This window comes from Sus scrofa, chromosome 1 (assembly GCF_054392235.1).
Source record: "Sus scrofa isolate SSC_HxYL_T2T_F1_AM1 chromosome 1, Sscrofa_HxYL_maternal_Yorkshire_Landrace_v2.0, whole genome shotgun sequence".
Lineage (NCBI taxonomy): Eukaryota > Metazoa > Chordata > Mammalia > Artiodactyla > Suidae > Sus > Sus scrofa.
Window position 1 is genome coordinate 80,643,570 of NC_139383.1, and position 24,182 is coordinate 80,667,751.

The 24,182-nt window shown below is 35.3% G+C and overlaps 1 protein-coding gene across 13 annotated transcripts in view; it reads left to right on the top strand.

Moving 5' to 3' along the window:
- LOC146406165 (uncharacterized) overlaps positions 1 to 24,182 on the top strand; it is an 888,277-nt gene that overhangs the window by 225,605 nt on the left and 638,490 nt on the right. The gene's annotated exons all lie outside the window — the stretch shown is intronic.

Here is a 24,182-nt window from a genome sequence, read left to right on the forward strand (position 1 = left end):
AAGACCCTTGTAAATTTATCCTTAATCATAAGCTGTGAAAATTATATAATTTGAAAGTCAATTTATTTTTGACGGGTTCTTTTTGTTATGTGTATGTCACAGATTGAAAATATCTAATTTGCATATAAAAATCTAAGTAGCTTGTCTTCTGGAAATAGAAGTACTTAGAATGCTGAATTAGCCTCTTTACTGTGTGTAGAGACACTGCTATAATAGATTCTGAGTTAAACTACATGTCCAGGCTAAGGTTCTGAATGGGCTAATGTCCATTAACAATCAACAAATTAGTGAATTGCCTTTATTGAAATTTCTTTTCTCAACCTAATGGTTTGTTTAACTGATGGCTGATGTGACCATTAGGAGCTATTAGCATGTTAAGAGGGTATTAAATAAAACCAAGAGTTGGCCTTAGAAACAAAAGGATAAACACAGCACAATTTATTATTTTGCTAGGCTAAGCAAACATGGTTTAGATCCATTACTGCCTTATAACAATGCCAGTAGTCATCTGTTGAATAAATATTCTATTGGGCCAAGAACAAAAGAATCAGCAGATCTATGATCTACTGAACTTCTAATGGTTGATATGTTTCAGCTAATGTGTAGACTTTGAGACATATATTTGTAGACCCATCCAAAATTTCATATTGTGTTGGATTCTTTTCAAATGTCATTATTATGAATAAGGAAAATGCATATTGCAACCAGATGTGGGTGAAATTGTCTTAAAATGAAGCTACTTTCAAATGTACTCCATTTAATATACATTAAAGAAGAATCAGATGGAAGTATTTTATTAGTTAAATGTTCAACATTCTCATGTTGTTTTTTTTACCACTTCTGCTACATTTAGCTTCTTGCTGTTGGTTTTATATCTAGAAAAGCAGACTTAGCAGTGCCTCCTAGAGGTCTGAGGAGAAGCTCTCTCCATTGGCCTCGTTTATTCTGATTTAAATGCCTGTACTTCTGAAGTTGTTTTGTTTCTGATAGTATATCAACAAGAAATAGGAACTTTTGTATGTATGCATTTTCCTTAGCTTGTGCCTTACAGGAAGAAATGGAGAAAATAGTGTTTCCAACAGACTCTGACTATTGCACCAGGAATGTGGCCCCATTGCTCCAATTTGGGGCTGAAATTTTCATTGATTCATTCCATGAATACTTATCAATCACCACCACGTGCCAGGTACTTTTCTAAGCACTAAGGTTATGCAATGAACCCAATAGAGGGGAAAAAAAAAACCCTATACTTGTGAATCTTACATTCTAGTAGAGGAAGGCAGACATCAGACAATAAACCTGAGTAAGAAGGATATTGAAGGATGATAAATGCTATAAAAGGAAGAATGAAATAAAAAGACTCAAAGTGATAAGAGAGAGGGAAAAGTGGCATTTTGGAGAGAGACATCCAGCTTCCCTCAAAATAGGTCACTAAAGTGCTTAAGAGTTAAAGTTTAATGGAGGTAAAGGAGTTAAAGTCAGATATTGGAAGAAAGAATGGTCCAGGCAGAAGGAACAGGTAATGTAGATGCTCTAAGGCTTGAGCTTGCCCGCAGTGTTCCAGGAGTAGGGTAAACAAGGCTAGTGAGAGATTTGTTGGGAAATGAGGTCAAAAGGAAAAAATAAGGGGAGCCTTAGGATTTGCTGTTAAGACATGATCTCCCTTATATTTTAAGAGGATCACTCGGGCTGCTTTGTGAAGAGAAGACTATAAGAGGGCCAGGGCTTATCAAAGGAGGCCAGGCTAGGTGTCAACTGCAGTGATCCTGGAGAGAGATTATGGTGATTTGGTTGTGGAAAAAGGGATCAGATGACATGAAAAATAATGAAAAATAGTCTGATTCTGGGTACATTTTGAAGGTAGAACCAAGAAGACTTGGACTGGGTTGTGAATTGTGGAAGATACACCAAAGAGAGAAATCAAGGATAGCTCCAAGTTTTCAACCTGAGTGGCTAGAAAGATGAATTGACATTACCTGGGAAGAGTTGTGGGTAAGAGTAAGAATTCCTTTTTGAATATATTGGAAGGTTGCCAGATTTAGCAAATAAAAGTAGAAGGCGCTTGGCCAGATTTATATTTAAGTGTGTATTTAATCTGGTAACCTTAACACGTTGACTTTTAAGTCTATTGGACATCTCAGTAGAGATGTTGCAGAGGTATTTAGGGCACAGCTGTGACCTGAAATTGTAATTCTGTGACTTGTTAGCATGTAGATCAAATTTAAAACCATGATGTTGGATGATATAGCAAAATACATGCATATAGATAAAGAAAGACAGATGTTCTGGGCCCTTCCTATAGCAAGGTTTGAAGCATCTCAACTTTGATTAAAGTTGGAAAGAAGAAGAGAGCAAAAAAGAGAAAGATAAACCATAATAGTAATAGGAAAACTAATAGAATGTAGTAGACTAGTAGCCAAATGAAGAAAGTATTTCAAGGAGAAGGGAGCACTGTTACAATATGCACTGGTAGGAGTAATCCAATACAGAGAAAAATATTGATGTATTAGAGACAGATAATTGCTTAAGCAATGTCCTTGCCTTGGTAGGATGTCACAGGTTCATCTGGTCTCACATAGGAATGAAGCTTGACAGTAAGAGTAGCAGATAGGAAGGCAGAAAATATGGTGGCAAATGCTGGTGGGTACGTGGGGAGGTGGTGAGTCATTGGAAAATCTCTTCTTGTTGCTTCAGTTTTCTCAGTGAAATAGGAAGTAAGATTGTAGTGGCATTTCAGGACAGATAAAGAAATATTTGGGATTTGAAGATAAGGGAGAAGGCATGAGACATGTCTAGGTGAGGGGAGTAACTGGACAGGTCAAACATAGTATGATTGGGCAGCACTAAAAGTCCTCTTAATTTGTGGGCATGAGTTTAAATTGAACCTAGTTAGTATGGTTTTGTGTTATTTGTAGCACATCCATACCAAATTATGGCATTGAAGCTTTTAAGGTGAAAATTAAAGTTAGGATTTTAAAAAAGCAAGTGTGAGCCTACCAGATTTGACCCAACTTAGGTGAGAAATTCTTAAATGTAATAGACATTCTTCCAGTTGCCAGCACCAATTTATAAGAAATCCTAGAGAAGTTTCTTTAAATGTAGATGAGTAAAACTTAACAGATTCATTGAGAAAGACTAAACCCTAAATAAAGGAGAGCTTTGCATACTTTACTAAGTGTGAAAGGATTAAGAGGCTCCTGTGCTTTGTTTACATGTCTTCACAGGAAGAGTAGGAATTCTAAACTAGCAGTAAGAATTCACTTTATGGTAAAATTTACTTTCTCTTCCAAGTTTTGTAAGTGGCACTAGAGGTAGGCTGCAGTTTTCTTGTTTAGAATCTCAGTCTTAATTTTTAAAATGCATTTGAGTTTTATCCAAACATGATATATTTGGTGAGATGCACTCTTTAGTTCTTCATCCATTAATTTCTTCTGAATATCTCATTTTCCTCCATCAGTCAAGTTCTGAAGATTACTGACACTCTGCCTTTTTATTTATTTATTTATTCATTTATCTGTTGAGGGCCATACTTGCGGAGTATGGAGGTGCCCAGGCTAGGGGTCTAATGGGATACACAGCCGCCAGTCTATGCCAGAGCCACAGCAATGCCAGATCCGAGCCGCGTCTGAGACCTACACCACAGCTCACAGCAATGCCGGATCCTTAACCCACTGAGCAAGACCAAGGATCAAACCCGCAACCTCATGGTTCCTAGTTGGTTTCGTTTCCGCTGTGCCATGACGGGAACTCCCACTCTGCCTTTTTAGGTATGAGGAAAGCTGTGTGACACTGTAGCTCCCTGCTTCTCAAACTAAGAATACTCTGCATTGTGGCCATCATCCTGCCAGGCACATTTTTGCTGATATGATGAGATTTCCCCAAGAAATAGTTTTCCTTAAGAACTGAAGAAAGGATTATTTAAAATCTATGTCATTGGAAAAAAAAAAATCACTTCTTTCTTAGACTCTCAGCTAAAAAGTTATTTTTTTAAGGTAGTGCTTTGATGGTGTTTGTATAATCATCAAATATCTCAACAACAAAATTTAAAGGCATTATTGAAGTATAATGACTTTAATAACTTTCTGTTTAACATAGCTAAGTCCAGTGGCTCCTTAATGCCAGTCCATGAACATAATCAGCTGTCTGTGATGGTATTTTCACTGGTCTGTGGTGAAATGAGAAAAACAAAGGCATTGTAATGTTGTCAACTCTCATTGTTTGGGAAGCACTGTGATTATGAACTTAAGATCTTTCTAATTTTTATGGCAATAGTGGGTAATGCATCTTTTTATTTTCTAGCACGCTTAATTTTTGAAAGAAATCAACACTCTATGTCCTCTAATTTAATTTTAAAATATAATTGGTCCATCAAATGCAAAAGACAGTGAACCAAATATTTAGTCTGTATATGATCTCATGAAGAACAAAGTATATGCAGGGGCTTTGAAAATACAAAGAATAGGTGGAGAAAGGAGTAGTTCTCTTCCCTTCATAAGATAATAAAAATCCATGTATGCCCACAGCTAGGAAGATTTGGCTCAGTGTTTCCAAACACATTGATTGCATTATATTTTTCAAATTAGGGTGAAAAATTATACAGCTTAAATGTGACTTTGCTTATAAATTTTGCATGAAACTTCTAGATGGGAAATAAAAAAAATTATTCTTGGGTAATTGACCTTTAAAAATCATCTGTGTTATCTTTACATGAAAACTAGGTGTTTACTTTTGTGACTATGGTTACTTTCACATCAGAGACTGAACTGATACTTAGAAGGGCAAAATGTAATAGGCAGATGCTATTCAGGACACAGTCAACCCCCTAAGTATTTCAAAAGATCCTTCTGAGTAAAATTTTTCCTTGGGTGTTTAGATGCCTGTGGAGACTTCTAAGAAGAGATCCACAATGTATTTTGTAGTAAATACCTATAATCATAGAATTATCTTAGATTAAGGTTTAAGTCATGTAGAATTTAATAAAGAGATTTGTTTAAACTAGGATGAAAATGCAAAATAAACATGAAAGAAATCTTGTCCTGAAGGTGACCATAGTTTCTATAATATGCTTTTGACAAAGCATGTAAAAAGTAAGAACAATAGCAACAATAACAACAACAAAAACTGGGAGAGAAATTTAACGTCCTAAAGTTTAAAATTTCTGCTATGTTCTAAAATATCAAATTCTTAAAAAATTATTTTATTTAATTAATTTATTTTTGGCTTTTGTCTTCCTAGGTCCGCACCTGTGGCTTATGGAGGTTCCCAGGCTAGGGGTCTAATTGGAGCTATAGCTGCTGGCCTACACCACAGCTCATGGCATGCTGGGTCCTTAACCCACTGAGGAAGGCCAGGGATCGAACCCACAACCTCATGGTTCCTAGTCAGATTTGTTTCCACTGAGCCACAATGGGAACTCCAGATTGTTTTAAATTAATGCATACAAAATGACTTTTAAAATATTCAAACAAAAATCCCAGTTACATTATATCGTATCAATTAAGATATAATGATATAATATACAATGATATAATATCAATTAAGATAAAATATAAACAACATTTTTCTGGTGAGGTGATTTCTGAAAAGTTCCTAAATACATTTAGCCTGGATAGCATACAAAGAAAACTGTTTTGAACTTAAATGTCTAATTATAGAGTACTGTTTTGAACATAACTGATAAACATATTTCATGGCACCCAGTGTAGCCCTCAGGGACAGAATAGCTCATAAGTGATACACACCACAGACTGACTGGGTTTGTATCCTGCTCTGCCCCTCATTTACTTTTGCTGTGTAAAAGTGGACAAGTTACAAACTTTTCTTTACCTCAGTTTTTTTTTCTTTAATTTGAAAAACTGAGATGTAATAATATATACCTCACAGCAATAGAATTGTAAGCATCAACTACATTGATATTTTCGAAGTGTTTAGAATGGTAACTGACATATGCTGAACGTGTGAGATGGTATTTTTTAAAGCAGAAAACTTGATGTTATGCAAAACATTTAAAAAATTACCTACTGTACAATGTCAGGTAATAAAAACAGGATACATGACGAAATATATGATTAAATCGACTTTTCAGCTATGGTAAAAGAACTCACAAATAGAGTTTGGCTGCAAGAAAACATTGTAGTTTAAGAGTCTGTATTGCAACCTAAACTAAAGTCTGTTTTGCTTAGATAGTCAATATTCATAACCCCAAACCCCAACTTGCAAGTAGCAGAAAGTACCTCCATGCCCTTTTAAATGTAGACTATGCCCTAACTGGAGAGGCACACATAGCCTTACAGAGGAGGTCCTGGGGCTGGTTGGCATAAGGCTCTTTCAGCGGTCCCCTGCATACCCACACCTCTCATGCAAAAGGCTCAGGTCTAATGTAGCATGAACTCTGCTCACTGGAGAAGATAATTAAACTCATATCTAGTACAGCATATCCTTTAAGAGGTACTTGTGTTGAGCCTATTCCAAAACTTTTCTAAAATTTAGGTGATATTCATTGAAACAAACACTTTCAATCATCTGCAGTCTGCAGTCCCCTTTGTACATGTCACACAGAAGCCAGCAGCATAATATTGGAGCAAAGTAAGGGAAACCAAAAGAAGGCTGATGTAACTATGAAATCAAGGGTATTCTGTGATGGCAGGAGGTCAAGTTGGAAAGAAAGATTGAATCTAGATTGTGAAGGGCCTGTGTGCTTTGATAAGAAGTTTAGGAGCAATGAGTGGTTTTGAGCAGCAAAGTAGCAATCAAAGATATGTTTAGGAAACATCTCTGAAAGCAGCTGTAGTTGAATGTAAACAGGCTGTTTTGGGAATATGGGGCTTTTACTGTGATTCAAGCAAGAAATAAGGAAGGGCCAGACTTACAGGTAGAGAAAATAGAAAGGAAGGGATAGATTTAAAATTTAGCTTTGATTATTTCATTCAATTTCTTTAGTTTCTTCAGAGTTTTCCTTGCCCCATTTCAATCAAGTTTTGTTAAAATTCAACACTCCTTTGAAAATATGATCAAATAAATATGTGACGTTGGAGAGAGAAGGGTTTGAGGAGGAAAGATGTATTTTCCAAGGAGTAACAGACTTGATGGAAAAGTCTTCCATTCATACTCAAGAGTCTGGCAGTTGAGCCTTGTTTAAGTAAATAATAAAGATATAAAAGAGGAAAAGCAGGGAGTTCCTATTGTGGCTTAGTTAAGAACCTGACTAGTATCCATGAGGATGTGGGTTCAATCCCTGGCCTCCCTCACTGGATTAAGGATCTGATGTTGCTGCAAGCTGTGGCATAGATCACAGATGCTGTGGCTGTGGTGTAGGCTGGAGGCTACAGCTCTGATTTTACCCCTAGCCTGGGAACTTGCATATGCCATAGGTGTGGCCCTAAAAGACAAAAAAAAAAAAAAAAAAAAAGAGGAAAAACATGACGCACTTGAAGAATTCAGTTTGATACAGTTTGATACATCAATATATATACCACCCCTTTTCCCCTGTAGGATGACACAAGCATTTTTCCACCCCCAATCCTCTTGTACACCCAAGATAAGCTAAAATCTGTCTTTTTCCTGTCTTCTCCATTTTAGAGACATTTGCCAAGTTGCCCAGGACCAGACACTTAACAAAGACAATGTTTTGCATCTTTACTATGTTCAGTCCCCTCTGGGCAATGAAGCTAATTACAACCATTGATTCAGCAGCCCTGTTACTCTGTTATACAAGAAAATTAGATTAGGCAGACAAGATTATTTTGGGATTTTTTTTTTCTCAATTCCTCCTGATCTTTTGGGTGCTGGTAAATTGATTTTTAAGATGTTTCATATATTCTGTGCACAAGTATACAGTTCATAAACTTATTTCTTCCCCTTTGTCTTGGCAATAACGTAGAGTTGCTCATAGAACATCTTGCTGTAATATAGGGATAAATGAATTTTCTCATTTCCTCTCTTTGTTTCCTCTCTGTTTCTCTGTCCACCACACCCCAAGTCATTTGTTTTTCCTTCTGGCAGTTGTTCTGCTGAGTTTCTCCAGGCTACCCAGGAGACTCCTCAGAGTGTGCTGTGGTCAAGCACAGAACTGCTGCAAGTTTCTTTTAAAAGGCTTGAGTCCTCCCTTGGGGAACTGAGGCAGGGAAATGGATCTGACAGATTGGGTACAAAGCAAAGTCTTCCATTGCTTTCCTCAGGTGATCTGGGTGAGAACCTGTCTGCAGAAGTGATCATTAGTGACATACCTCTCTGAATGTGGCTCCTTTCCTTAAGTTACTTTTCCATACCTAAGCCTCCAGTGAACTTATTCCCATAACATGACATTCCGTTTTTGCAAACACATCTCATTAGCAGTGAGTTGGCCACATACAGCCAATTCTACCTATAGGGTCCTGAATCTGACACTTAAAAATCAACACAGGCTGTTAAAAGACTTCGAATTAGATGTTTACATCATTTTACAAATTGTAAGGAATACAAAAAAGAGATACAGTTAATCAAAACACACGTAACAAATCAATGGGTTTAAACCAGGTTCCTATTTATTTGGGCCCAAATTATTCCCCCCCTTTTTTTTCTTTTAATGGAATTTATATATGCTTAGATATAATCAGATGGTCATATGACAAAAAAAGAATTTTTATAAGAAAAATTCCCTCAAAATGGGAGAAATATTTAGAAGCAATGCGTTAGAGGTAGTAGAGGCAAACAAACAAGCAAACAAACACCTTTGCCCATGACCAAATGTGCCAGTTAAATTCTAACCAGACCACCATAAATCTGGGCACAGCCAGCCCCTGCTCTTGGCTTTGTGTTTCAGAGAGGCCAGCATGTCACAAACATGGCAATTCATTGCCTGTAAACACATTGGCCATCTGTCACCTGGGATCTGGCACTTGTGACCTGTCACCCAAAACATCTGTCTTGTGACTGTTATCATTTAGGCCCCAAAGAAATGGATGCTTCTTCTACATCTCTTGCCCAATAATCTTGAAATGCAAGGTGACCTCATGCCAATGCCAGGGAGTTAGGTGGCACATACCACTGCTGACATCACACACACACAAAGCCTTGGAATGATGTAGAGAGCATTTGAGTGGATAAATCTCAAGTGTGAAGCGCAGTGAGTTTCTACAATGTGAATGTAACCTCCCAAAGATGGTCCTTCTAGTCACAAGCCCTGCCAAGTTGGACTGCTAATCTCAGTTCTAACGCTGTTGACTGTCGTCATCTATTCATGCAAATAGCACCCTGTAGTATTGTATTGTGACTAGACTATTTTTGTTCAATATATGTGAGATCCATTCATATTGATGTGTATAGTTATAATTCATTCATTGCTGTATTTTATTGTGTGAAAATATGGCAACTACATAACTTCTCTGTTGTAGATGGACATTTGTGTTATTTCCATTTTGGAAAAAGTACTGAAGAGTGCAGCCATGCACAAACATGTTCATGTCTATTAGTAAGTATATATACTTACTTCTGTTGTATATGTACCAAGGAGTGGAATGTCTAGGTAATAAGGTATACATAGTTTTAGTTTCAGTTTTTTGCAGCAGTTAATTTATATTAATTTATATTAATTTATATTAATTTATATTAATTTATATTAATTTATATTAATTTATATTAATTTATATTATTTATATTAATTTATATTAATTTATACCCTCTAGAGCACTGTGGAAGTATTGTGTTTATTAATTTATATTAATTTATATTAATTTATATTAATTTATATTAATTTATATTAATTTATATTATTTATATTAATTTATATTAATTTATACCCTCTAGAGCACTGTGGAAGTATTGTGTTTATTTTCAATTCATTGTACACTTAGGTCATTTCCCTATCTTGGCTTTTGTAAACAATGCTGCAATGAACATGGAGGTGCATATATTTTATCAAGTTACTGTTTTCGTTCTCTTTGGATAAATATCCAGAAATGGAATGACTGGATTACATGTAGTTCTGTTTTTAATTTTTTGAGGAAACTCCATGTTGTTTTCTGTAATGGCTACACCAATTTATATTCCCACCAACAGTGTATAAGGATTTCCTTTTCTCCACATTCTTTTCAGTACTTTTTATTTCTTGTCTTTTTTATGATATCTGTTCTGACAGGCATGAGGTGATATCTCATTGTGATTTTGATTTGACTTTCCCTGATTAGTGAGGAGCATCTTTTCACTTATTTTTTGGCCATTTATATATCTTCTTGGGAAAAATGTCTTTTCAGCTCCTTTGCCCAATTTTTAACTGAATCCTTTGGCTTTTTACTATTGAGTTGTATATTACTTATATATTTTGGATATTTATTCTTTATCAGATATATGATTTGCTAATATCACCTTCCCCTCATTAGGTTGCCTTTTCATTTTTTGGACAATTTCCTTTGTTGTACGGAAGGCTTTTAGTTTGATTGTGTTCCCATTTGTCTGTTTTTGCTTTTGTTGCCTTTGCTTTTGGAAGCAGATCCAAAACTTCATTACCAAGATCAATGTCAAGGAATTTACTGCCTATACTTTATTCTAGGAGTTTTATGGTTTCAGGATTTCTCCATTATTGAATTTATCCAGCAATGAATTGTTAAAATCTCTATTTCCTTAATGATTTTCTGTCTAGTGTTCTATCAGTTATCGATTAGAGGGTATTGAAATCTAAAACTATAATTCTGAACCTATCTGGTTTCATGCAGTTCTATTAATTTTTGCTTTGTATATGTTGAACTCTGTTATTAGGTGTATAAACAATTAAGAATTGCTACATTCTTCTGAAAAATTACCCGTTTGTCATTATGAAAAGACCTTCTCTATTTCTGTTCATATACTTTGCTGATATTAATTTATTTAGATTAGTTTTACTGGAATATATTTTGTTTCATCCTGTTAATTTTAATCTATATGTATCTTTATGTTGAAAGAGTACTTCTTTTAGGCAGCATATAGTTGGATCTTTTTATCTTATCTGACAATCTGCGACTTTTAAAAAGTGTGTGTATACCATTTACAGTCCATACAATTGTTGAGATAGCTAAGTTTAAATTTACTGGCTTTCTGTTATGTTACTGTACCATCTATTTTTCCGCTTTTTTCTCTTTTGCTTCCTAGTTATATATTGAATGTATTTTATGATTTTATCTCTGTTCTTGTATTATTGGCATAATGATTTAGTTGTTTTTGTGTTTATTGTTACATTTTTACCTTATCACCCTTTACCTTTGAATGATGTTATAATAAGAACATTACCTATTGTTCTTCTATTTCTTCTATTTTATAGATATGTAAACATCTATAAAATATATAGAAAATATGTAATATATAACTTATAAAATATATTATATACATATAATATATAAAAAATATGAACTATATCTATTAATATATGGTATTTAAATAACAGATATATAAAATATTAACTAAAATACATAAAATATATAAGATATTTAAATAATAAACTTGTATATTTACTCGTGTAATTTTTATTTAGCTTTTCTTTTTTTGTATAGATCCATATTTTTACCTAGTATCATTTTACACCTTTGGAATGACTTTCTTTACTGTTTTCTGTGGTATGGACCTGCTAGTGATAAATTCTTTCATCTTTATATATCTAAAAAAAATCTTCATTTTGTCCTAATTTCCAAAAACTATTTTCAGTAGGTGTAGAATCTTAGGTCATATCCTCTCTTTAGACATTTTTTTTTTTTATGACTATACCTGCTGCATATGTAAGTTCCTGGGCTAGAGGTCAAATCAGAGCTGCATCTGCAGGCCTATGCCATAGCCACAGTGATGCAAAATCCAAGCCATGTCTGTGACCTACACTACAGCTCATGGCAACACCAGATACTTTAACCCACTGAGTGAGGCCAGGGATTGAACCTGCATCCTCATAGATAGTAGTTGGGTTCTTAACCCACTGAACTGCAGTGGGAACTCCTCTTTAGATATTTAAAAATGTTGATTTCCTGTCTTCAAACATAGTTATTTTTCCAATAAGAATCTGCTATCATTCTTATTTTTATTCTTCTTTATATGTCTTTTTCCCTGAATGCTTCCAAGATTTTCTCTTTGTCATTATATTGTAGCAATTTGACTGTGATGTGTCTTCCTGCAGTTTCCTTTATATTTTGTGTGCTTAGGGATCCTTGAATTTATTAGATCTGCGTTCATCAGATAGGAAAACATCTCAGCCATTATTTCTCCTGATATTTTCCTGCCTTTCTTCTAACATATCTACTCTCTTCTCTGTTTTGAGAACTCTAATTACATATCTATTTGACCCTTGGGGTTGTCCAGTGGCTCAGAGATGCTCTCTTCTCCTTTTTCTTTTCTTTATCCTCTTCCTCCTCCTGCTTCTCTTCTTTCTTCTCTTTCTTCTTTTCCCTCTCCCTCTCTCTCTGTCTCCCTCTTCTTGTTCTTTTATCCTCTGTCACCTCTGCATCTCATTTGGAATGTTCCTATGGGTTCGGGTTCAGTTTCACAAATACTTACTTTTGCAATGTCTCAATCTGCTGTTAATCACATTCAGTAAATAGTTCATCTTAATATTATGGCTTTATTTCTGGCAGTTTGATTTTTTTTGTCTTTTTTTTTTTTTTAGGGCTGCACCTGTAGCCTATGAAATTTCCCAGGCTAGGGGTCCAGTTGGAGCTGTAGCTGCCGACCTACGCCATAGCCAAAGCAACATGGGATCCAAGCCACATCTGCAGCTATACCACAGCTCATGGCAGTGCCAGATCTTTAACCTGCTGAGTGAGGCCAGGGATTAAACCTTCATTCTCAGGGATACTAGTCAGTTTTGTCACCACTGAGCCACAATAGGAACTCCCTGATTTTTTTTTTATATTTTCCACATTTCAACTAAACTTTTTGAGCATACATAGCATAGCTGTAACAAGCATTTTAATATCCTTCCCTGTGAATTCTAATATCTATTTCAATTCTGATTCAGTTTAAATTGGTAGATTTTCCTGTTATTATGGGTTGTATTTTCCTTGTTCTTTAAACATCTTGTAATTTTAGATCGGATGCCAGACATTGTGAATTTAAGCTTGTTTGGTGTTGGGTATGTTTGCATTTCTATAAATATCATGCAGGTAAGATACTTGGAAATGGTTTTATATTTTCAGGTCTTGCTTTTAATATTGATTAGTTAAGACAAGAACTGAGTTTAATCTAGGGCCAATTATTCCTCACAACTAAGACCCTTTACTCTATGCAGTGTCATGTTAATTATGAAATCTTCTAGTTTGGCTGGTGGATATAGAGACTTTTCTTACCCAGTGTCAGTAATATGCACTTCTCACTCTACTCTTTTTGAGAGAGAGAGAGACAAGAAAAAGGAAGAGAAGGGGAGGGGAGGGGAGGGGAGGAGATGTTACGGAAGGGAAGGGGAGGGAAGGGAAAGAGAGGAAAGGAAAGGGAAAAGAAAGGAGAGGAAGTGAAGAGAAGAGAGGAGGAGTGGAGAGGAGAGGAAAGGAGAGAGGAATAGAGAGATTTATTATGAAGAATCAGTTCATGTGATTATGGAAACTGAGAAAATCCACAATCTGCTGTTTTCTTGCAAGCTGAAGACCAAAGGAAAACCAGTGTTTTAATTCTGTTCCCATCCAAAGGCCTGAGAATCAGAGGAGTTGATAATGTAAATTCCTTTTTGTTTTTTTACTTTTTATTTTATTTTTTTCTATTGTACAGCATGGTGACCCAGTTACACATACATGTACACATTCTTTTTTCTCACTTTATCATGTTCCCTCATTAGTGACTAGACATAGTTCCCAGTGCTACACAGCAGGATCTTATTGCTAATCCCTTCCAAAGGCAATAGTCTGCATCTGTTAACACCAAGCTCCCAGTCCATCCCAATAGGAAGATAAGAGATAAAACTGTCACTGTATGCAGATCATATGATACTATATATAGAAAACCCTAAGGACTCAACACAAAAACTACTTGAATTGATAAACAAATTCAGCAAAATAGCAGGATATAAGATTAACATTCAGAAATCAGTCACATTTCTGTATACTAACAATGAAATATTAGAAAAGGAATACAAAAAAAAAACCTTTTAAAATTGCACCCCAAAAAGTCAAATACCTGGGTATACACCTGACCAAGGAGGTGAAAGACTTATATGCTGATAAGTATAAAACATTAATCAAGGAAATTAAAGAAGATGTGAAGAAATGGAAAGATATTCCATGCTCTTGGGTTGAAAAATTAATATTGTAAAAATGGCCAAAGCAATCTACAGATTCAATGCAATCCCCGTGAAATCACCCATGATATTTTTCACAGAACTAGAACAAACAATCCAAAAATTTATATGGAACCACAAAAGACCCAGAATTGCCAAAGCAATCCTGAGGAACAAAAAACAAACAGGAGGCATAACTCTCCCAGACCTCAGGCAATATTACAAAGCCATAGTCATCAAGACAGTGTGGTACTGGTACCAAAATAGACATATAGACCAATGGAACAGAATAGAGAATCCAGAAATAAACCCTGACACCTACGGTCAATTAATCTTGGACAAAGGATGCAAGAATATAAAATGGGAAAAAGACAGTCTTTTCAGCAAGTATTGCTGATAATGTAATTCCAGTCCAAGGGCAGGAGAAGAACTATGTCCAAACTCAAGTAGGCAGGTAGGAAGGGAATACATCCTCCCTTCCTCTGATTTTTGTTCTGTTTTGCCCTTCAGCATTTGGATGGTACCCACTCACATTGGGAAGAACAATCTGCTTTTACTGGGTCCACCACATTCACCACTTAAATGCTGATCTGATCTGAAACACCTTCATGGATATTCCCAGAAATAATGTTATATCTAGGCACTGCATGGCCCAAATTGATGCATAGAATAAACCATCAAATGAGTCTACTAAGAATCTTAAATGAATTAGCCTGCTATTTATAACAGTTACACATAAAAGCTAAATAACATTTTACATTATAAAATATTCATACTGAAATTAAATTTGTATATATGCAACTCTCTTAAAGCATTAGCCAGATCTCTACAATTTATGTTACTTTTTATAGTAGAAATCTAGCTAATGCTTTTAAAGACAGTAAAGATCATGATTTTAGTAATAGTGATTTATATAAAGAAACTGAAATATTTTGTAATGTTTTATGCATAAGGGCAATTTATTGTGTATCCCAATGATGATGTTTGAATGTAATGTATAAAATTTGGTATTTATTTCTGAATATAACTATTGCGTTTAGAATTTTATTGACAATTTCAGTTACTACTGCTTATGCAGGGTTTCTTCAAGGTGAAATTAATAAAAAGTTGTCAAATAACTAGAATGCTTAAAATTTTGTCTGACTTGGTATTTAAGACATGCAAAACCATACATTTTACATATATAAAATTATTTTTTAATTTGAAGTTTTAATTTTTCAAGATATGAAATAGAACATATTTTACTTGAAAGTTTTGGTTCAACTTATAATCAATATCTAGTTATTAATGTGGTGTGGGGTCTCATTTGTATCTTGCTATAGGTCATGCAAAAGGGTCAGCCCTCACCAACTCATTTATGTTAAAGATATTTTAAGATTTCTTATTCCTTTTCTGTCCGAATAGACTTTAAAGGATTATTTTTTTACAATTAAAACAAAATCAAATCCTTTTTGCCTTTACCAACCATTTTATCACCTGGAGTTGAATCACAGAAGCAGAATCAATAAGAAATTTATTATACAAAGTAAGCCTCACACTGTTGTCAGAGGAGCTGGAAAGTTAAGGTCTGAAAGGATGTAGTTAAAACTCCTTAATTATTTTTATTTTTTTTGTCTTTTTGTCTTTTTTGAGGGCCACACCTGTAGCATATGGAGGTTCCCAGACTAGTGGTCTAATCAGGGCTGTTGCTGCTGGCCTATACTATAGCCACAGCAACACCAGATCTGAGCCATGTCTGTGACCTATACCACAGCTCATGGCAATGCCAGATCCTTAACATACTGAGCGAGGCCAGGGATTGAACCCGCAACCTCATGGTTCCCAGTTGGATTCGTTTCCACTGTGCCATGATGGGAACTCTGAAAACTCCTTAATTAAGATGTTGATGGATGATTTGGAACTTGCAGGAAGCTAGGCACTTCTGGGTCCTAGAGTAGAACTGGTGTAGAAAACTATACAGAGGTTTTTGACTCTTCCTGACTATTGCCTCTCTGAGTTCTCAAAGAAGCAACTTTTGTTACTTTTTGTATTCTGTAGGGGCAATTGTCAGGAAGGAGAGGTGCACATGGAGCATTAAAGGAAGGACAAATTGAAATCTGCCAAGCGAATTGTAACCACTGTCATTCCATAGAATGGCTGTGGCTACTTCTTCACTACTGCCTTTCACATCACACACACCTTTTTCCTGTGATTGACCTTAACCCAGTTTATTCAGGGAAGGAAATTCTGGATTATGTGGCTGGGCTATGTAGTTTCAGACTACCATATCATTTATGACCTCATGGGATGGGTTAAAAAAAATGAGCAGGAAATCTTGAGAAGGAAGAAAAGTATGTGATTTTCCTAATACCCTACAAAGGGTATTTTTTAGACTTTTGCCTTCTGATTTTTCGAACAGTGTGTGCAGCATCTAACCTGCTGATGTGCTTATTTCTTACTGTACTCTGTTTTTCCTTTGGGTTTAGGATTATATTTGGATAGAGAAAGTTGCTTGTCCAGTGGAAATGTCTAAGCTCTCATAGAAATTACACAGCAAGGGATGGTGAGGAATTGGAACAGCCAACTTAAATTGAGGATAACCACTTCCTGAGGATGTAATATGGCCACCACTGTTATTAACCACATCAAGCATTTTCTCAGCTCTGTAAGATGAGAACATAGAGGAGAAATGATTTTCCCATCAGCTAGAATTGTTCCTTGTTTTTTAATTTATAAGTTAATGCTGTGTTCCTCCTCATGAAGCATTTGCCGAGAATGTCAGGAAGATGCCATGGAGGATTCAATATTATATGGAATAGAAATGTTAGTTTTTTATATCTTGGGGCCTGGATCTGCCTAGCAACTTCCCTAGTGCAGGGCTTGCCTGGCCTCTGTTATCTGCTGAAATAGAGTTACGATATTTCCTGTTATGTTCTGTGACAATGTAATATAAAATAGGAATCTGTTTCTACAAACACTGTTTTGTTTGGTTATCTTGCTATGCAAACCTGAGAACTCCCTTATCAGAACTCGTGGGATTTCCAGACTAGAATGGCTCTAATTGACAAGCAAATCACAGTAACTGGAGATAGCGTTTGCCTGATGAAGTACTCTGGGGTCCCAGGCACACCAAAGAATGCAAATAGGCATTCAGGACTCTTGAAAATACTTCAGCACCAAGTAATACTTACATTTTATAGACAAGACAAGCAGATGGTAAGCAAATGCACATGATCTCAAGTAAGTATGCAAAATTTAGAGTTATCTTAAGTTCTAACATCAGTAGAATTTCTAAAGTGGTCTTTATTTTGTCTTTTTTAGATTTGTAAGCAGTATTTATCTTTTAATGTGTTATGTTCATAATATGCTTTACTTACAAATCACTTTTCTGTAAAAATTATATTTACTTCTCACAGTGACCCTATATGGTATTAATATTCTCATTTTACAAAAGGAAAAATAGAAGCTCAAGGGATTAATGAGTTTTCCAAGGTCTTATCAAGTACAGGTGGAAAAGGCAGGACTTTCATTAGTGCTCTGCTCTCATACAAACCTACTCTTATATCCAGTGCAACACAAATGATCAGTCAGTGTGGCATTCAGTAGCAGTGTTTTTTCTCCAAAACATCTCAGTCTTTCCTATCGTAAGTTTAACTTATATTCAAGTGCCTTTCATCTTATAAGACCTTTACTTTTTGATAGATCCTGGATTATTTTTTTTCTTTTCATTTAAACCCTGAAAGTATAATCTAGACTCCCTGTCCCTATTCACTTTCATTTACCTCTAAATTCTTAGCAACCTGGTTTCTTCAGCCACGACATCTTATGATTAACAAGTATCTCTTAATTATTAAATAAAATGTACATTTTTAGTAATTTTCCGGGATTGTTATATTTCTATAGAATTGATTCTTTCATTATAAAAATTGGCACACTATCTCTGGTGCTTCTTGCTTTGCCTTTAAAATCAAATGTAATATTTGATGACATTATATTAATATTAATAAAATAGCTTTATGTTTCCATTCTTTTACTTTCAACCTTTCTGTGTACCTGGTATTTAGATTTCATGTCTTATAAACCCCATGTATCTGGCATTTAAAAAAAAGATTAGTTTGAAATTCTTTGTCTTTTAATTGGAGTCTTTAGTCCATTTATATTTAGTATACTTTGGCTTATAGCTTCCATTTTGTTGATTTTTGTTTGTTGTTTATTTCTATTATTTGTTCTTTTAATCCTCTGTTATTTTTTTCTTTTGGATTAATACAAAATTTTAATAAGCTATTTTTCTCTAGTAATTTTAACTTCATTTTAAATCATATTTATTTATACCTTTTGATTTTTAAAATAGTTACCTACTTATTTGCTCTTTCTATTAGTATTAATTGCTTTCTGAAATGGTATGCTCCATGTAGCCTAAAATCTCTCTTTAGTATTTCTTGGGAGGCAGCTTTTTTTTTAACCTTATAACCTCTTGCTTTGCCTTTAATTTTATTGGATATTTCCTATGAACATAAAATTCTATGTAGCATTTTTTTCTCACACTTTAAATATGTCATTTCACTACCTCTGTTTTGACCATTTCTGTTGACCATCAGCTATCTTTTTGTACTTTTGCTTCTTTAAACATAATGTGTCTCTTCCCCTCAGCCATTTTTAAAATATTTTATGTTTAGTCACATATTTTAAATTCCTCAGCCATTTTATTTTTTATTTTTTTTTAATAGAAGCATTTTCTTTATTATTGCCTTACCATTGAAATTTTTTTTTCTTTTTCTTTTTTTTTTTTTTTCAATTTTCCCACTGCAAGGGGGTCAGGTTATCCTTACATGTATACATTACAATTACATTTTTTCCCCCACCCTTTGTTCTGTTGCAACATGAGTATCTAGACATAGTTCTCAATGCTATTCAGCAGGATCTCCTTGTAAGTCTATTCTAAGTTGTGTCTGATAAGCCCAAGCTCCCGATCCCTCCCACTCCCTCCCCCTCCCATCAGGCAGCCACAAGTCTCTTCTCCAAGTCCATGATTTTCTTTTCTGAGGAGATGTTCATTTGTGCTAGATATTAGATTCCAGTTATAAGTGATATCATATGGTATTGGTCTTTGTCTTTCTGGCTCATTTCACTCAGGATGAGATTCTCTAGTTCCATCCATGTTGCTGCAAATGGCATGATGTCATTCTTTTTTATGGCTGAGTAGTATTCCATTGTGTATATATACCACCTCTTCCGAATCCAATCATCTGTCGATGGACATTTGGGTTGTTTTCATGTCTTGGCTATTGTGAATAGTGCTGCAATGAACATGCGGGTGCACGTGTCTCTTTTAAGTAGAGTTTTGTCCGGATAGATGCCCAAGAGTGGGATTGCAGGGTCATATGGAAGTTCTATGTATAGATTTCTAAGGTATCTCCAAACTGTTCTCCATAGTGGCTGTACCAGTTTACATTCCCACCAAAAGTGCAGGAGGGTTCCCTTTTCTCCACAGCCCCTCCAGCACTTGTTATTTGTTGATTTATTAATGATGGCCATTCTGACTGGTGTGAGGTGGTATCTCATGGTAGTTTTGATTTGCATTTCTCTTATAATCAGCGATGTTGAGCATTTTTTCATGTGTTTGCTGGCCATCTGTATATCTTCCTTGGAGAAATGTCTATTCAGGTCTTTTGCCCATTTTTCCATTGATTGATTGGCTTTTTTGCTGTTGGGTTGTATAAGTTGTTTATATATTCTAGAGATTAAGCCCTTGTTGGTTGCATCATTTGAAACTATTTTCTCCCATTCTGTAAGTTGTCTTTTTGTTTTCTTTTGGGTTTCCTTTGCTGTGCAAAAGCTTGTCTGTTTGATGAGGTCCCATGGGTTTATTTTTGCTCTAATTTCTATTGCTTTGGGAGACTGACCTGAGAAAATATTCATGATGTTGATGTCAGAGAGTGTTTTGCCTATGTTTTCTTCTAGGAGTTTGATGGTGTCCTTTTGTATATTTAAGTCTTTCAGCCATTTTGAGTTTATTTTTGTGCATGGTGTGAGGGTGTGTTCTAGTTTCATTGATTTGCATGCAGCTGTCCAGGTTTCCCAGCAATGATTGCTGAATAGACTTTCCTTTTCCCATTTTATGTTCTTGCCTCCCTTGTCAAAGATTAATTGACCATAGGTGTCAGGTTTATTTCCGGGTTCTCTATTCTGTTCCATTGGTCTGTCTGTCTGTTTTGGTACCAGTACCACACTGTTTTGATGACTGTGGCTTTGTAGTATTTCTTGAAGTCTGGGAGAGTTATGCCTCCTGCTTGGCTTTTGTTTCTCAGGATTGCTTTGGCAATTCTGGGTCTTTTGTGGTTGCATATAAATGTTTGGATTGTTTGTTCTAGTTCTGTGAAAAATGTCATGGGTAATTTGATAGGGATTGCATGGAATCTGTAGATTGCTTTGGGTAGTATGGCCATTTTTACAATATTGATTTTCCCAATCCAGGAACATGGAATATCTTTCCATTTCTTTATATCTTCTTTGATTTCTTTGATTAAAGTTTTATAGTTCTCGGCATATAGGTCCTTTACCTCCTTGGTCAGGTGTATTCCGAGGTATTTGATTTTGTGTGGTACAATTTTAAAAGGTATCGTATTTTTGTATTCCTTTTCTAATGTTTCATTGCTGGTATACAGAAATGCAACTGACTTCTGAGTGTTAATCTTATATCCTGCTACTTTGCTGAATTTATTAATCAGTTCAATGAGTTTTGGGGTTGAGTCCTTAGGGTTTTCTATGTATAGTATCATGTCATCTGCATACAGTGACAGTTTGATCTCTTCTCTTCCTATATGGATGCCTTTTATTTCTTTGGTTTGTCTAATTGCTGTGGCCAGGACTTCCAAAACTATGTTGAAGAGCAGTGGTGAGAGTGGGCATCCCTGTCTGGTTCCAGATTTGAGTGAGAAGGCTTTCAGTTTTTCCCCATTGAGGATTATATTTGCTGTGGGTTTATCAGAAATGGCTTTGATTATATTCAGGAATGTTCCATCTATACCCACTTTGGCGAGGGTCTTGATCATGAATGAATGTTGAACTTTGTCAAATGCTTTTTCTGCGTCTATTGAGATGATCATATGATTTTTGACTTTTTTTTTGTTAATGTGGTGTATGATGCTGATTGATTTGCGTATGTTGAACCATCCTTGTGAACCTGGGATGAACCCAACCTGGTCATGGTGTATAATTTTTTTGATATGTTGTTGGATTCGGTTGGCTAAGATTTTGTTGAGAATTTTTGCGTCTATATTCATTAAAGATATTGGCCGATAGTTTTCTTTTTTGGTGGTATCTCTGTCTGGTTTTGGAATGAGGGTGATGGTGGCCTCATAGAATGTCTTTGGGAGTATTCCTTCTTCTTCAACCTTTTGAAAGAGTTTAAGGAGGATGGGCACCAATTCCTCTTTATATGTTTGATAAAATTCACCTGTGAAGCCATCTGATCCTGGACTTTGATTTGTAGGGAGTGATTTTATGACCTCTTCAATTTCATTTCTAGTGATTGGTCTGTTCAGTTGGTCTGTTTCTGCTTGATTCAGTTTTGGCAGGCTGTAAGATTCTAGAAAATTTTCCATTTCTTCCAGATTGTCAAACTTGTTGCCGTATACTTGTTCATAGTATTCTCTTATGGTTTTTTGTATTTCTGCTGTATCTGTTGTGATTTCTCCTTTTTCATTTGTAATTTTGGTTATTTGGGTTCTTTCTCTCCTCTTTTTAGTGAGTCTGGCCAGGGGTTTGTCAATTTTGTTCACCTTTTCAAAGAACCAGCTCTTGGTTTTATTAATTTTCTCTATTGTTTTTTGAGTCTCTATTTTATTGATTTCTTCTTTGATCTTTATAATTTCCTTCCTTCTGCTGACTTTAGGACTTTTTTGTTCTTCTTTTTCTAATTCATTTAGGTGGAGGGTTAAGTTGTCAATTTGGGATCTTTCTTCTTTTTTGAGAAAGGCCTGGATTGCTATAAATTTCCCTCTGAGCACTGCTTTCGCAGTATCCCATAGATTTTGAGAGGTTGTGTCTTCATTATCATTTGTTTCAAGGTAGTTTTTAATTTCCTTTTTGATTTCCTCATTGACCCATTGGTTTTTTAGTAGCATGTTGTTTAGTCTCCATGGAGTAGGTTTTTTCTCTTTGCTTTTCCCATGGTTGATTTCTAATTTCATGGCATTGTGGTCAGAGAAGATACTTGAGATAATTTCTATGCTCCTAAATGTATTGAGATTCGCTTTGTGTCCCAATATGTGGTCGATTCTTGAGAATGTTCCACGAGCATTTGAGAAGAATATGTATTCTGCTTTTTTTGGATGTAGTGTCCTGAAGATATCAATTAAGTTTCACTTTTCTATTGTTTCCTTTAGGATCTCTGTTGCTTTATTGGTTTTCTGTCTAGAGGATCTGTCCATTGATGTGAGGGGGGTATTTAGGTCTCCTACTATGATTGTATTCTCATCAATATCTCCCTTTATGTCTGTTAATATTTGTTGTATGTACCTGGGTGCTCCTGTATTTGGGGCATATATGTTGATGATAGTAACATCCTCTCCTTGGATGGATCCCTTAATCATTAAATAGTGTCCTTCTTTGTCTTTCTTTATGTCTTTTGTTTTAAAGTCTATTTTGTCTGATATGAGCATTGTGACTCCTGCTTTTCTGTCATGTCTATTGGCATGAAATATTTTTCCCCACCCTTTCACTTTCAATCTATATGTATCTTTTGTCCTAAGGTGGGTTTCTTGTAGGCAGCATATTGAAGGTTTTTGCCTTTTTATCCACTCAGCCACTCTGTGTCTTTTGATTGGGGCATTCAGTCCATTGACATTTAAGGTGATAATTGATAGATGATTATTTATTGTCATTTGAACCTCGTGTTCCAGTTGATTCTATGGTTCTCCATTCTTTCTTTCTTTTTTTTTTTTTTTTTTTGGTTGGATGGTCTCCTGTTGTTATCTGCTTGAGTGTATTTTTTTTTCATTTTTTGCAAATGCAATATTTGGTTTTGGCTTATGGTTGCCCTGTTTTTTAAATATGCTAACCCCTTCCCATAATTGTGTGTTTTAGCCTGATGGTCCTGTAAGTTCAAACACTTCATTACTATATTAAAATTAAGAAGAGAAACATACAAACAAACAAAAAGGGTTATTTACTTCCTAACATCCTTTGCCCACATTTTATGGTTTTGATGACTCTTTTTAATTTTTTTTCTTTTTAATTTTCTTTTGTTTGAGGCATGTTCATGATTAAATCTGTATGCTGGCTTATTTGAGTGACTGCTCTCTGATTGCAGTTTCCTCAGTCCTAGTTCTTCCTCTTCTTCTTCTTCTTTTTTTTTTCTTTTCTTTTTTCTTCCCTTTCCTTCCTTTCTTTTTGGTTTAGAGAATCCCTTTCAATATTTCCTTTAACCTGGGTTTTGTGTTGCTGTATTCTTTAAGTTTTTGTTTGTTGGGAAAAATTTTTATTTCCCCTTCTCTTTTAAATGATATTCTTGCTGGATAGAGTATTCTAGGTTGCATATTTTTTCCTTTTAGCACTTTAAATATCTCTTGCCATTCCCTCCTGGCCTGTAGTGTTTCTGTAGAGAAATCAGCTGATATTCTTATGGGGGTTCCCTTCTAGGTAACATTCTGTTTTTCTCTTGCTGCCTTTAGGATCCTCTCTTTATCACTAACTTTTGCCATTTTTATTATGATGTGTCTTGGTGTGGGTCTGTTTGGGTTCAGTTTGTTTGGGGCCCTCTGTGCTTCTTGTATCTTGAACCCAGTATCCTTTAGATTTGGGAAGTTTCCAGCGATAATTTCTTCAAATATATTTTCCATCCCCTTATCTTTTTCTACTCCTCTGGAATTCCTATTATGCGTAGATTGGCCCACTTTATATTATCCCATAGGTCTCTTATATTGCTTTCCAGTTTTTTGATTCGGTTTTCTGTCTGTTGACCGGATTGAGTGATTTCCATTCTTCTATCTTCTATATCACTGATTCG